The following is a 16,049-nucleotide window of genomic DNA, read 5'->3' as shown; positions in this document are numbered from 1 at the left end:
ATATCACGAGCGGGCCATCGAATGCCTTTATGAACAGGGTTCTATCTTTGGACAAACTAAACCGGGCTACCTTCGTACGCAGGGTCCTCGATTCTTTTAGATCCGAGGGCAGTTTTCCGGTCTTCAGATATTCTATATATTTGTTTCTCTAGTCCAAGTTAGGCTTGTTGAGATCTATATTATCCTTAGCCCCACGGTGGACTCCAAACTATTTACCCTCAAAATCAGATAACAATTGAATTTGTACGTAATTTTAAGGATATGTGGATTAAATTGACACAAAGCGATAAATTAAGTTGCAATTGAAATAAACAATGATATAGTAAATTCAAACCACACGAAGGGGATAATTTCAGTCTCGGATGGTCAGCCACCCTCGAACTGGATGCCCTTCAATCAGTATCAAAATACAATAAAAGAAGAGCTTAAAGACAGAAATAATAATGTATATCTTTGGAATGCGCATTATAGTGTGTTAAACAAATTATTAGACCCCCTTTATATAGTGGGGGAGTCATGCTTTAGGTACAGTTGTATAAAAGGTAAAAATCTCTTGATTTGCTGATTGTCGGTTCCTTTTTTATACGTGCCGAGATTCCCGCCATTATATCTGACCGATCACGGATATTTCGGTCTTCTGTTAGTTATGTCAACAATGTTTCTTCGAGCTCATTCGGGGTTAGGGTCGATATCGGGATCATGGGCTCAATGTTCTCGAAGACAGGCATTCTGACTCTGGGTTCTAGTCTGATGGGACTTGGGGTCGATCTTCAATCCTTCATGTTACGAGCCTGATCTACCATGCCATAGATGAGCCCAATTTCGACCGTATACAATAATCAAATAAGGGATAAGGCGATACTAAATTTTTATCCTAGGGTTATTTTTGCTTATCCATTAGAGTTGCATGGGAATTTAGTCTTCTTAATTACGTAATAATGTAAGCAACGCAACGTGGAACTACGATTTCTATTTTTTTTTAGTAATATGTATGTTTGACCAAAAGATGTTAAACCCTTTGATTAAACCAATCTTATGATTAGAAGATGAGTGAATCTCAGTTAAAAATAATAAAATCTAGATCAAGTGAGAAAGGAAGTAAGCAAGATGAATGATGGTAGCTAATATGTTGGAATCAATTAAATGCTTATAAATGCGACAACCTAAATGCACAATCAATCTAAATAAATGCAATCGGCACAGAAAAGAAATAAGTATGAGATGATTTTGGAATCTTTGGATCTTATCAGTATTGTATAATGATGTATGTTAAGGTTGCTTAATCAATGAACAAGGTTGTTCTTGTATTTACTCTCAGATGAATCTTTTACAAAGTGTTCTTTTGTCTTTTGGCTGATCCCCTACTTCTTTACTCCATCTTCTTATTTATAAGGGACACTTTCCTATGAAACCCTAAAAGGTACAATCATGAAGAATATTCGAAAATCATATTCTTACTGTCTCCCTCTAAGTTTAAACTATCGTTAATGTCTTGTTGCGGCGGACAGTGCTTGGTCGTCATCCTCGGCCATGGCGACCATTAGACGTTGTATTGTAGTAACCTCGTTCTGTTCCTTACTTGACAGTTGTCGCTGTTGCCAAATTTGAAGCCATACAGTTAGTCCCTCCGCTTGTTGAGGTCGTGGCCCTACACGCCCTTGATAAGCGGACATCACTTATATTTGTTTGAGAATTTGGCTGTCGAATTACGCCGATTTTGACGAAGGTCGAGAGAGCGATGTGTTTCACGGAACCCTTGTCGGTGTAGCCTATCGAGATGTGATATCACTCCCATGTGCGTCATCATTAAGCACCTTCCCGAGACAACGACTGATTGCTTGTCTCTTTGGTTTTAGCGCCATTGGCAGCCTTCCGCTTCGATTTTCGTGCCATCCAACCTTATAAGTAGGTGAAGGTTTTATTTTTTTGAAAACTTTTAGCCATTTCCTCTCTCGTGTGTACATTGCCTCCTTTGATCACCTTTTCTCAGCTCTTTAGCTCAGCTTTCGTGTTTTCATCCTTTTTGTTCAACCGTTATTCCTCATTTCTCGTTTCACCAACATACCTTCTATTATCAAGATGCCCAGAATGCATTGAACACACGAAAAAATTTCCAACGCCACTCCGTTGTCTATGGCACCTCCTCCCGGTGGCGAGGATATGACAGTTGAGGAATGGGACAATGTTCCTACTGTAGAGGAGATACTCTCAAGAAACCCTATGTCCCGAAATGACTTTCATAAAGAACCTGCTCTGAAACTGAGCAGGCTCACATAAATGGCCTCCGGTCTACGTATAATATTCCTCCCCACGTTGAGATGGTTTCGGCTAGGAGGGATCTCGTGGAGGTACATAGACTGGGATATAGTGCTTTCTACGTATATACCTTTGTGATCGGTCACACTCTCTCTCTTCTTCCACTGGTAGAGGAATTATGTCAGTTCTACGAGGTCTGCCCGGCGCAGTTATCTCCGTATATGTATAAAATTTTCTCAGTACTGACGAAGTATGCGGAGTTAGCGGGGTGTGAAGTTGGCGGAGACTCGAGATTGACCCTCTTTCCTCAAACGCTTTAGGCCAATAGTTCCACCTGGTGAGTGTTCCTTTTGTTTTAACCTTTGTCTATTTGCTGACGTTTATTGATACGACCTCTTTGTGATGATAGGTCATAACACTTCCAAGAAGAAGGCCCCAGTCCCGACATTTCGCCAGGCCGTTGCATCAACAGGGATGGAATTTGCCTTGGTCGAGTCCGTCCGAGGAGGCCGTGCTCAATCCGTACCGGCTACAAACTCTTGTCGTGATGTCATTGTGCGGGAAGAGATCTCCTCTCGACCCATTTATCACCTCATGGATGAGCCCTCCAACGGGAATGAAACACCGTCGAGGAAGAAGAGGAGGGTAGAGCTCGGAAAAGCCGTCGCCACTAACACTGGAAAGAACAGAACTGATGCTTTGAGGGCGACGTATTTGCCTGGGTCAGGCACAGGTGTTGTTTTCATGGCGGACGCCATTTTGGTAGGGAGGTCCCTTAGGACTGAAGGAATGTATCAAGGCGGGAGATCTGCATGTTCTGCCGAGGGTGGCACATCTTCTATTATCGAGAAGGCGGATTTAAGCATGTCAAGGGCGACGGTTCAGGTTCGGATGTCGACCCAAAAGATGTACGAGCTTACTTGGAGCGGCATACTCACGTGGAAGTGAGGACGAAAGGTCCTGATTGACACATAATCATCGCTATGGGATATGACTTGTTAGCGAATTGCGAGTAGGCAACATCGGCGTTTGCCCCTTTGTATGCTCTTCCGAGAGCGCGGTGGTCAAGGCAATGAGCGATGTAGAGCTATCACGGAGTATTTCCGGCATGGCTCTGCGGATAAGTGCTTTTCTCTTCTCTTTGTTTTTGGGTTTGTTTTCTATACTTAACCCCTTTCTTGTTTTGTATTTGCATTGCACACTAGACCCTCATTATGGAGACAGAGCGCGATCAGGGGGATAGGCGGAAAACGACCATTTTTGGGAGAATGACCTCCAAATATAAGGAGTACCATACCAAACATTGTGCATTGGCCGATCTTTTCACTCAGGATAATGATTTTTGGCTATTCCGTGACGGTCTCAAATAGAAGGAAAAATAGTTGGCGCAGAAAGTCAAAGAGCTGAAAGAGTGAGACGAAGACTGATAAAGGCCATTTCCCGATGCAACGAACTTGAGGTGGCTCTCAAGGCTAAAGAAGATGAACTGGAGATGAGTAAGGGGATGATGGCCGAGAATGCAGACCTTCAAGTGCGGATGGCCACCTTAACTGCTGAGCTTGACAGAAAAGCGGCGGAGGTTGTCGATCTTAGGGGAAAGCTGAGCGCTAAGGCTGATGGATTTGGCTTATGCTGAAAGGGATAGGGTGGCTGCCATCTCTGAGGTAGCGATTTTGGAAGACGCCCTTTGTGTTAGTAAATCAGAGCGGGATAAGGAGGTGGAGGCTTCTGCGCTTAAGGTAGCGAGGTTTGAGGGGCGTATTCGAGATATGGAGGCGGAGTTGTCCGTATTAAATGAACAAGTTACCGCTTTGAAAGCGGAGGATGTGCGACGGCAGTCGCAACCCTCTACATCACATGCTTCAGCCGACCTTGTCGTGCCACGAGATTTATATGAGATGTGGGTTCATGCCGAAGCTCAACTTGATGTGTATAAGTCTCTTCATGCCGATAAGAAGGTGTTTGAGGCAGAACTTTGGGAGGCATGTATTAAAGCACGTGCCGCTCGTGAGGCATGCGGTTACGACCCCGGCACGCCTGGCGGAGATGATGTTGTATGGCAATTTGGACAAGCTCGCCTCCGATTCTTGTATTTATTTTTGTTTTGCTATTTTTGTGATGGCGTCTTTGAGCCCTTTGTAAAAAACTCTTGTAATATATCAATTGCAATAGAGCAGTTACTTTTTGTTGTGTATCTCTGAACCGTTTTTTGTTTGTTCTCTCTTTTTTTGTTGCGGGAGGAGGGGGCCCTGGGCTATTCAGTCTTGTGTGATATTTCGCCGTAGGTGATCGCAGTATTTAATAAATTGAACAAGTATATAGTGATTCGAGTGACGTCGGATGCCAAGCACTGTGTGACGTCGATTATTAAATAATTTCGAGTGAGGTCGAATCTTTATTTAGCGATGGCCTTTGCCATAAGGGTGTTATTTCGAGTAAATGTCGAAATGTTAACCCGTTGCGTTTTGAACAAGGTCGAACAGTTGTCTTTGGTGACGGCCTCTGCCGTAGGGGTATTATTTCGAGTGTGTCGAAATATTAACCTGTGGTGGTTTGAACGAGGTCAAACTCTTCTTTTTGGCGATGGCCCTAGGCCGTAGGGATGTTATGTCGAGCTGGTCGAAATGTTAACCCGTTGTGGTTCGAACGAGGTCGAACTCTTCTTTTTTGGTGATGGCCCTTGGCGGTAGGGGTGTTATTTTGAGTTGGTCGAAATGTTAACCCGTTGTGGTTCGAACGAGGTCAAACTCTTCTTTTTGGCGATGGCCTTTGGCCGTAGGGGTGTTATTTCGAGCTAGTCGAAATGTTAACCTGTTGTGGTTCGAACGAGGTCGAACTCTTTATTTTGGCGATGACCCTTGGTCGTAGGGGTGTTATTTTGAGCAGATCGAAATGTTAACCCGTTGTGATTCGAACGAGGTCAAACTCTTCTTTTCGGCGATGGCCCTTGGCCATAGGGGTGTTATTTCGAGCTGGTCGAAATGTTAACCGGTTACGGTTCGAACGAGGTCGAACTCTTCTTTTTGGTGATGGCCGTAGGGGTGTTATTTCGAGCTGGTCGAAATGTTAATCCGTTGTGGTTTGAATGAGGTCGAACTCTTCATTTTTGCGATGGCCCTTTGCCGTAGGGGTGTTATTTCGAGCTGGTCGAAATGTTGACCCATTGTGGTTCGAACGAGGTCGAACTCTTCATTTCGAACGGAGATCGATGAAGAGTGAAATGCTGAGTAAAACATTGCTTTATTTCATTTATTGGAGTATTGTACATGTCAGTTTCATACACATTGGAGAAGTTTCCTTATATCTAGTCCCTTCATCGTTCGGCCTAGAGATATCATCGGCAGACTGGGCGATGAATTATACTTTGAACTTTGAGACATCCCCCTTGTCGCCTCGTTAAAAACCTCTTCGGGAAAAACCAATTGGGACAAAACCCTAGTGAGGTAAAAGGAGTACGACTCGGGCAACGTCCTTTTTCAGAAGTGCAAGTATTTGAGGTGGGCGATATTCCAATTATTCTGTAGCAGTTTTCCCTCCATTGTTTTTAGCTAGAATGCCCCTTTGCTTACCGCCGCTGTAATTTTATATGGCCCGTCCCAGTTGGTTCCCAATTTTCCTTCTTTTGGGTCTTTGTTCGCTTGTGTTTTGGCCTTGAGGACGTAGTCTCCGACTTTGAGCGGACGTATTTTGGCTTTCTTGTTGTAGTACCTTTCCGCTTGTTGTTTTTGGGCTACCATCTTACATGAGCCATATCTCTCCATTCCTCTACTTTATCGAGGTCCTGTATTTTGTTTTCGTCGTTGTTTGGTTATCTTTCATCGGAGTATCTTAGGCTAGGTTCTCCGACTTCAACGGATATAACGACGTCAGTCCCATAGACTAATGAATATGGCGTTTCGCCTATGCTGGTCTTTGGCGTGGTACGGTAGGCCCATAATGCCTCCGGTAGTAATTCCGGCCACAGCCCTTTGGCGTCCTCGAGCTTCTTCTTTAATATATTCAGTATTGTTTTGTTGGAGGATTCTGCCTGACCGTTGCTAGCTGGATGATATGGCATGGAGAGTATTTGCTTGATGCGCCATTTGTCGAAGAACTCGGTTGTCTTTTTTCCGACGAACTGAGGTCCATTGTCGCAGCTGATCTCTTTGGGGATGCCGAAACGGCATATGATATTTTTCCATATGAAGGTGATGAGTTCCTGTTCGCGTATTTGGGGGAACGCACCTGCTTCCACCCATTTGGAAAAGTAGTCAGTTAAAACTAAAAGGAAGGGTGTCTTACCTTGACCCGTCGGGAGGGGTCCGACGATGTCCATTTCCCATTTGATGAACGACCATGGCGAAGTGACAGAGTGCATGAGTTCGCCCGCTTGGTGTATCATCGATGCATACTTTTGGCATTGCTCACACTTCTTGACGTAATCCGCTGCTTTCTTTTTCATAGTGGGCACGTAGTATCCTGTCCGAATGAGGCATCTGATGAGGGCCCGGTTGCCTGTATGGGCACCTCAGTGACCTTCGTGTACTTCTTCGAGCACACGCCTTGTTTGATTTGGTCCTAGGATTTATCCAAAGGGCCGCCAAACATCCTTTTGTAAAGATCGTTGTTTTTGAGGTTGTACCTGGCTGCCTGTACTCGAAGCTTTTTGGCTTTCTTTTTGTCTTGCGGGAGTGTTCCTTCCTACAAATATGTCATGATATGGTTGCGCCAATCCCAAGTTAAATTTATAGAATGTACCTGTACTTGGTCTATTGATGAGTGGAGGAGGGTGACCACGTTCTCCTTGGTGATATTTTGGTTGTTGCTACTAATTTGGCGAGGCCATCTGCTTTGATATTTTACGCCCGCAGTATCTGATCAAGTCGACATTCATCGAATTTTGGCAGTAGCTTATGGATTTCTGCACGGCATTTCTATAGCCTTTGTTCCTTGATTTGGAAAGTCCCAGTAACTTGATTAACGACGAGTTGTGAGTTACACCTGAGGATGACTCGTCGTGCACCATATTTGAGGGTCCGTTTCAATCCTACAATTACAGCCTCATACTCGGCCTCATTGTTATTCATATCGGGACATCGTATGGACTGACAAATTACTTCGCCTGAAGGGACTTCAAGTACGAGTCCCAGTCCAGACTCCAACGCATTAGATGCGTCGTCGGTGTAGAGGACCCAGAGGTCGGGTTGCCCAGGGGAGGTGCGAAGTGCTTCTTGCTCGACCTCGGGCAATACTTTGGCACTAAAGTCGGTGACGAAGTTAGCGATTACCTACGATTTTATCGTTGTTCACGGCTGATAGGTGATATCATGCTCGCTTAATTCTATGGCCCATTTGGCCAATCTTCCCAACAGTTCGGGCTTATGTAAGATGCTTCTAAGGGGAAAAGTTGTTACCACTAATATGGGGTGACATTGACAAGATGGTCTAAGTTTTCGTGAAGCTACGACCAATGCCAGAGCCAATTTCTCGAGGTGGGAAACCTCGTTTCAGCGTCAATCAAGGTTTTGCTAATATAATAAATCAGGGATTGTGTACCTTTGTTCTCGGGGACCAGACCTGCGCTCACTACGACCTCTAAGACGGCCAGGTAGATCAGAAGGTGTTCGCCGGGGTCCGCTTTAGCGAGTAGCGGCGGTGTGGACAAGTACGCTTTTAGTTTTCTCAAGGCCTCAATGCAATCTGAATTTCAATGGAGCCCGTTGTCTTTCCTCAGCACGTTAAAGAATTTATGGCATCTGTCGGACGACCGCGAGATAAACCTTGATAGGGCGGCCATCCGGCCTGTCAATTTTTGCACATGTTTTTTGCTGGTCAGTATTTCGGGTATTCCTTTGATGGCTTTGATCTGGTCTGGATTGACCTCGATGCCTCTCTGTGATACCAAGAAATCGAGGAATTTTCCTGAGGTTACGTCGAAGGCATATTTTTCGGGATTTAGCTTCATTTCATACCGCCTTAATATGCTAAAGGCCTCTGTAAGGTGGTCAATGTGGTCCTCTTTCGTTTTGGATTTGACCAACATATCGTCGATGTAAACTTCCATCGTCTTGCTGAGTTTGTCTTTAAACATTTTGGTGACTAACCTTTGGTATGTTGCTCCCGCATTCTTTAATCCGAACGGCATGACTTTGTAGCAGTATGTTCCCTGGTGGGTGATGAAAGTGACTTTTTCTTGGTCTTCCTCCTCCATGAGGATTTGGTTATAACCCGAATATGCATCCAAAAAGCTTAGCAATTCGTGCCCCGCTGTTGCATCGATGAGTTGGTTGATATGGGGCAGTGGAAAAGAGTCTTTCGGGCAGGCCCTATTTAGGTCCGTGAAATCAACGCACATCCGCCATTTCCTGTTTTTCTTTTTTATCATGACCACATTCGTGACCCATTGGGGATATTTTGATTCTCGGATAGAGCCATTGACGGGTAGCTTATCGACTTCAACGCTGACAGCCTCATTTATTGCGGCATTGAATTTTCTCCTCATATGTCACACCGGTGGATATAGTGGGTTGACGTTCAGCCTATACGTAGCGATGTCTTTCAGAATGCCCGACATATATGAATGGGAGAAGGCAAACAGGTCGGTATTGTTAGTTAAAAATTTATGAAATATATCTGGTTCTGAGAGATTGTGTCTGATATAGGCCTTTTTGTGCTATCATTGCTGTCTAGTTGGACGGGGTCGAGATCCTCTATGGTCGATTCGGTAGCCTCTACGATGTCAGGATCTTTGATAACATCTGTTTGTGCATCGGGTTTGGTTCCTGATGTTGTTAATTGCTATGCTTCCGTGTTTGCTCCCCTTAGTTATTGGGTGTGTGCGCAATCATGGGCAATGCGATAACATTCTTGTGTGGTGCGTTGTTCGCCCCGTATGCTGAATATTGCTCATGGAGTAGGGAACTTGATTACCTGATAGAGACTTGACGGGATGTCTCGCACGGCGTGTATCCATGGTCATCCTATGATAGCGTTATAGGTTGTGTCTTGGTCCATGATGTGAAACGTTGTTTCCGGGGTGACTCCCCTGGTTAGAATGAGCAACACTATTTCTCCAGAAGTTCACTCGACTGCAATATTAAAACCCGTTAGCGTTATGCAACGCGGTATTATTTTATCTTCGAGCCCATCTGTACGAGGACTTGAGAATGGATAATACACGCGCCACTTCCGTCGTCCACCATTGTTCTTTTCACATCAGTATACACAATACGTAAAGTAATAACTAGAGCATCGTAGTGAGGGAAAGACAAGCCGTTGGTATTCAACTTATCGAAGACGATACTATCTTCGAAGTCACCATACCATTCCTGAGTTATCTACCGTTTGAGTTTGTGTGTAGTGGTGAACTTCACATGGTTGATTGTTGTACCGTCACCTCCACCGATGATCATTTGTATGGTACGAGTGGGAGAGGGCAGTTTTGGAGGTCCCTGGGGTTGCTCGCATCCACAGGCAAAATTGGCTCGCCCTCGGTCACTCATCAGTTCTCTCAGGTACCCTTGATTTAGCATCCTCACCACCTCCTGCCGCAGACCTATGCAATCCTTGATTTTATGACCCCGTTCCTAGTGAAATTTGCAGAGGCCATTTGATTTTCGAGTACTTGGATCGGACTTTATCTTCTGCGGCCATTGTACCTTCGTGCCAAACTTCTCTAGCGCGTACATTATTTCTAAAGGAGAAACACAAAAATTATGAGTAGATAAGAGTGGAGGCATACCTCTTTCGTTTTTCGGTGTCGTGGTATGTCGAGGAGGTCCATCCATGTGCCGTGGAGGGTGTGGGATGGTTATTCTGATGTAGGGCTGATGTCTTTCTCGACCGAGAAAGGGGCTCAGCTGGTCCCTTCGACCGTCATTGCATCGATCTTTCCTTGCTTCTGGTTGAACTAATGTCAGCCGTTGGATCAGGGGAATATGTCGTTTATCCTGGCTTCCGCCTTTTTAGCCACTGCATAGCGGTGACAAACTTGTCCGCCATCTCTTCGAATGTTGCTATTGACCGTGTTGGCAATTGTGAGTACCACGTTAGGGCTCTCCCTATTAGGGTTTCACCAAACTTTTTCAGTAGCACTGACGGTACTTGTTCTCTCGAAAGATCGTTGCCTTTTATCGCTGTGACGTAGTGAACGATATGATCTTCTAGGTCTGTAGTACCATCATATATCTTCAGGTATGGTGGTATTTTGAAGGTTTTAGGAATGGCATGAGGGGTTGCTTCTTCATTGTATGGTTGTTTGATGAATCGACCAACGTCCCGTTTTGGTAACAACTTTGGGGCGCCTGGTATCTTATAAACCCTTTCTTGATGCTCCTGCATCTGGTCGTAGAGCGCCTTATTTTCGTTTTCCATTTCCTCCACTTTCTTTAGAATGGTCGTGAGTGCGTCACTACCTGCATCAACAATAGTGTGAGTGTTACCAGTTCGGGGGCGTCTTGCTCGCCAGTGTCTGTCATGATTTCTACGTGCGTAGCGTCCCTGTTCTCCCTTTGGGTGGGTTTATTAAGTATGTTGTTCAGAGTGCTTGTTAGCCATTCTTCCCGTAGCCTTTTTACCACCGGTGGCGCTTCTTCCGTCATTGACGTAGAGGCTTCCTTTTCGCGCGAAGCCGTAATACTTTCGGGGGGGGAGGACATTTCGCCTAGGTGCAGCGCTTGGCGTCACATTTTCATTGTCTTCCCTGTCATCTTCATTGATAGTGTTCAAAATGTTGGCAGTAACACCTGCTATTGTTTTCAATCTCGCATCTCCTTTCCCTGGCATTGTTAGTTTATGCAAAGCTAGGAAAGAGATGGCTATCCCTTTTTATGATCTAGATGAAACTAAAATTTCAGCTAAAGAACTCCCCACAGACGGCGCCAAATTGTTTGACCAAAAGATGTTAAATCCTTTTATTAAACCAATCTTATGATTAGAAGAAGGGTGAATCTCAGTTAAGAATAATAAAATCTAGATCAAGTGATAAAGGAAGTAAGCAAAATGAATGATGGTAGCTAATATGTTGGAATCAATTAAATGCTTATAAATGTGATAACCTAAATGCGCAATCAATCTAAATAAATGCAGTCGACACAAAAAAGAAATAAGTATGAGATGATTGTGGAATCTTTGGATCTTATCAGTATCATATAATGATGTATGTTAAGGTTGCTTAATCAATTAACTAAGGCTGTTCTTGTATTTACTCTCAGATGAATCTTTTACAAAGTGTTCTTTTGTCTTTTGCCTAATCCCCTACTTCTTTACTCCCTCTTCCTATTTATAAGGGATACTTTCCTATGAAACCCCCTAAAAGCATTCGAAAAGGTACAATCATGAATAATATTCGAAAAGCATATTCTTACTGTCTGGCTCTAAGTTTAAACTATCGTTAGTGTCTTGTTGCGGCTGACAGTTCTTGGCCGTCGTCCTTGGCCACGACAACCATCAGACGTTTGTCACACCATTTATAAGGGAGTTTTTACAATTAAAGTGACATTATTCGAAATGGGATTATTTTTATTTATTTTTTAGAGTCGCCACTTGGGATAATTTATTTGGTGTCCCAAGTCACCGGTTTATTTTTTTTAAAATCCCAAATCGAGGAAAATCGACTTTATTAAAAAGTCTGCGAAACCAGAAATTCTAGATAAGGAATTCTGTTAACTCAGGAGAAGGTGTTAGACATTTCGGGTTCTGTGGTTCTAGCACAGTCGCTTAAACTATTAATAATTGGCCTATTATTTGATTTACTACATGTTTTAAACCTATTGTGCATTTTTTAACTTTATAACCGCTTTTAATTATTTTATGAAATTATTCTGGAACAAGTTACGATTGTCGTACACTTGCTTGTTTGATACACATTGCGAATTATGTCACGGGAACCGTACTCACGGTCTACAATATGTTTAATTTATTAACGTTATTAGAAGTTGTGGCCGGGTCAGATAAATGTATCCCGGAATTTGGAATTAGATATCACAACTACGTCACGGGAACCGTACCCGTAGCTATGATGATTTTATTATAAACGCGCCTAAAACAAACTACGAATATTCAAAAATGTTTTCTATACTAAGTTATAATACTAATGTGAGGGCCATAGATTAAGTGATTCACTTCTGAATGACACACCTCGATTTATTTTTGAAGGATTTTACTCAACCAAAGCGAACTAAGAATGTTCATATTTAAAACTATTTTGAAATTGGATATCACAACTACGCCACGGGAACCGTACCCGTAATCGTGATGATTTATTATGTTTATGACGGATTAGTCTAGTAAAAGAAGTGTGGATGAGATAATAATTTTGGCAGACAATTTAATAGCAAAGAAAAAGGGGTAACGTGATTGTGCTCATTCATTACAGTTATAATCTTAACTAAATTCAATGCATATAATTAGGCAATTATATTGGATTCCTTTAAGGGATTTTTACATACCTATACCATATATCAAACCTTATTACCTTCATTGTTTAAGGATTGTATTAATTACATTTAAGCATACCAAATTACCATTTATATACCATAATTCAAATTAAGGGTATAATTATTCCTTCATTTATTGTAGGCGTGATTTTAGGACCGTATTTTCACTTTATTTCGTTTACCCGCCTCTCTCTCCTCCCCCCCTACGATTTACCTTCAGTTAATTCTCATCCCCCCACGATTTACTTTCAGTTTTCCCCCATTCTTGTACAATCTCTTCTCACCCACAATTACCATCACTTTCTTCTCCACTTAATTACCTTCAATTGTATCCCCCACGATTTGAATTCACTTACATCTTTGACCTTTTTTTTTGGGCAGTGGTTGAAGGTTACTGGTTAACACAGTCGATTGAAACTCGAAGAAGAAGAAGAAGACATATTTCCAGAATTTGTAGATATTTTGTAGTCAAATTGTAGTCAAATTAGAAAAATTGTAGATAATTGTAGACTGTTTTTTGCAGAAGATTTTGTAGAAGCTTTAGTCGTTTTGGATTTGTGAAAACAGAAAATAATGCATCTACAATCAGAATACAAATAATCTACAATTTATCTACAGGATATCTACAAAATAGATACATTGAATTTTAATATCCAAATTCTCATTTCAATTGTAGCATAATTGACATTTTCGACATAATTGTAGAAGATTTGTAGAAGTTTTAGTCTTCCCAATCTACAATTCATCTACAATTTATCTACAATTTATCTACAATATATCTACAATTCTACAATTTAACTACAATTTATCTACAATTTCTGGAAATACGTCTTCTTCTTCGAGTTTCAATCTAAAATTCAGTCAAAACCAAGTTTAATCTTCACCAAAACCCCTCAAAATTGAGATATAAACTCCTAAACATATTCCGAATTACTTACAATCCAAACAAATAATGATTTTTGAAAACCCAAATTTGAATTCAAAGCTTTCAAGCTTTTTAATGGCTATCAATGGTGGAAAATATATGGAAGAACAGATGAAGATGAAGATGAAGATGAAGAACAGAAATCTCCTTTCCGTTTGATTACTGGAGCTTCAGTAGCTTGCGTTTTTTGAGAATTGTAGTTGAGTGAGAGAAGAGAGATCTCTTTCCGTTGAGGAAGGAGAGAATTACGCAGCAATGAGATCTCCTTCCGTTTCAAAATTCGAATTTAATGTTGACAGAATCACACGCAGATCTGGTGCCTTCATTTTAGCGCGTTTTTTATGGCAAAATCTACCTATTTTTGGATTGGTATATAATTTGTAGTAAAAGTGTGGACTACACGGGTAAATAACAAATTATGAACATTTTTGGTAATAAGGTTTGATATATGGTATAGATAGGTAAAAATCCCTTCCTTTAAACCCTCGTAGCCGTAGGATTTCATTTCAGAGGCTCTAACAGCCTTTAAGATTGGGCTTGGCCCAGTGACTTCACATCACAGTAGCCCGTTCTCCATCACCTGAATTCAATTGACAACGGATCCAAAACCTGAAACATCTTAAAGGAACTATTCACGGTAGTTTCAAGCCAAAATACACAAAAAAATATGAAGTAAAATAATTACTAAAAAAAAGAAAATATGAAGTAAAAACATGTATTTCTGTCAAACCAAAAAGTGCAAAACTACAGCAAAATACACGTTCCATGCGAGATTCAAACTCTTGGGAGGAATTCTTTGCACATTGCCAGTGGCACCTTGCACTGCTTTGTCACTGAGGGTGCCCCATTTAATATATATATAGGTCTTCTTATATGTATATTCCAAACAAACGGTTAGGTTAATTCCGAAAGAGAAAAAAAAATAAAAAATCATATACTTGTGATGATTTGGTTTTAAACAAACGAAACCGGCTAATTTTTGCAAATATGTCTGCTCTAAACTTTTTATTTAAGGAATCTTCTTTTAATTAAACTAAACTAAAAGAAACAGAGAATCAGATTTTAACCAGACAGCATACCATATCATTGCAATTTCAGCAAATTTATAGCACATCGAGATAAATACCTCTAAACAGCAGTAGAGATAAACTTGAATAACCAAATAAAAGTGAAGGAAAAGCCGGAGCCCAGCGGAAGTAGAAACAGCAAATCCAACCACATTTGAATACCAAAAGAATGCCTATGAACCCAGAATGAAGCAATCGACCATATACTTGAGCAAACACAGAAATCCTTTTTCTATCCCATTTCCCTTGCTTTTCTTTTTTTCCGGAAATTTTTGTTTCTTAATTTCTGAGATCTTTCATAGCAGCTAGGTTTTTTTTTTTAGAAGGGGAAGGGATGGCCGTTTTCTGGTTGCGTTGGTTGCTGAAAATGAGAAGAAGAAGCTAGAAACGTCGCCCCTGGGTTTCTTTCAAGGGGAGGTCTTCTCTGATTATTGTCATTTTAGAAGAAAAAGGCATGGAGGAAAATATGTGCGTCTTGAGTAGTTTTGGGAAGTTAAGGGAAGTAGTTTTGGTTTGGGACCAATTTAACTTGTTTTGGGCGTCTTGAGCCTTGTCCAAATCAAAATAAGATAATTTTCTTTTTCTCTTTTGTTCTTCTTTTTTTCTTTGATTTTAAAAAAACTAGTTGAATTAATTAAACAAATTAAATAAAATCCTAAATTAGGCTCTGCCTTAAATTATTTTGTAAAGTTAATCTTACTTATTTTTATTAATTTAACACTAATTAAATTAAAACTAAAAGCTAAAATGTGGACATGACTATTGTAATAATTTTTTGTGATTTTTGTTTAATGAATGCAATTAAATTATGAGATTAAATTCCTAAATGCAAATTAAACCTAAGATGACATGAAATTAAAATGTGACAATTTTTATAATTTTAAAATATTAAAAATGCATGAAATGCAACTAAATAAAGAAAAACTTCTAAAATCCCTTTAAAATTATTTTTTGGTATATATTAGGAGTTATTTTCATGTAAGACAAAAATTAGGTACTCACAACGTTGTGTTGTAGTAACCTCGTCCCGTGCCTTACTTGCCAGATATCGCTGTTGCCAAATTTGGACCCATACAATGTTCGCCATGTTCTGTGAATTACAATAACTCATGTTAGGGATATTTTAATTGTAATATAAAATATAAGTACTATTTTATTATATCCCGTTTATTCCAAATGATGATTTTGGTATTTCAAGCTTTCTATAATTAAGTATTAACTAGACTAGTAGTTTCAGTATTAGATTAGTTAGCTAGCTGCTACTAATTGTGAACAAAGTCAAGAAAATAAAATTAACTCAATAGCATTAGGGCCTTTTTATGACTGCTGAAGTGACCAATTTGCATGCAGAGATATATAGAGACTTTATAGTTTAATTAATTCGTT

The 16,049-nt window shown here is 41.0% G+C and overlaps 1 long non-coding RNA gene across 1 annotated transcript; it reads right to left on the bottom strand.

The window, feature by feature from the left end:
• Positions 1 to 13,611: 13,611 nt before the first annotated feature.
• LOC138872131 (uncharacterized) lies at positions 13,612 to 15,160 on the bottom strand. The gene is made up of 2 exons (XR_011400569.1): positions 14,723 to 15,160; positions 13,612 to 14,205 (listed from the first exon to the last, which is right to left on the bottom strand). It is a non-coding gene; the product is annotated as an uncharacterized lncRNA (long non-coding RNA).
• Positions 15,161 to 16,049: the final 889 nt, after the last annotated feature.

The sequence above is a fragment of the Nicotiana sylvestris genome, chromosome 6 (genome assembly GCF_000393655.2).
Source record: "Nicotiana sylvestris chromosome 6, ASM39365v2, whole genome shotgun sequence".
Taxonomy (NCBI): Eukaryota; Viridiplantae; Streptophyta; class Magnoliopsida; order Solanales; family Solanaceae; genus Nicotiana; species Nicotiana sylvestris.
The sequence above is the reverse complement of the archived record's forward strand: the minus strand, read 5'-3'. Positions and strand labels throughout refer to the sequence as shown.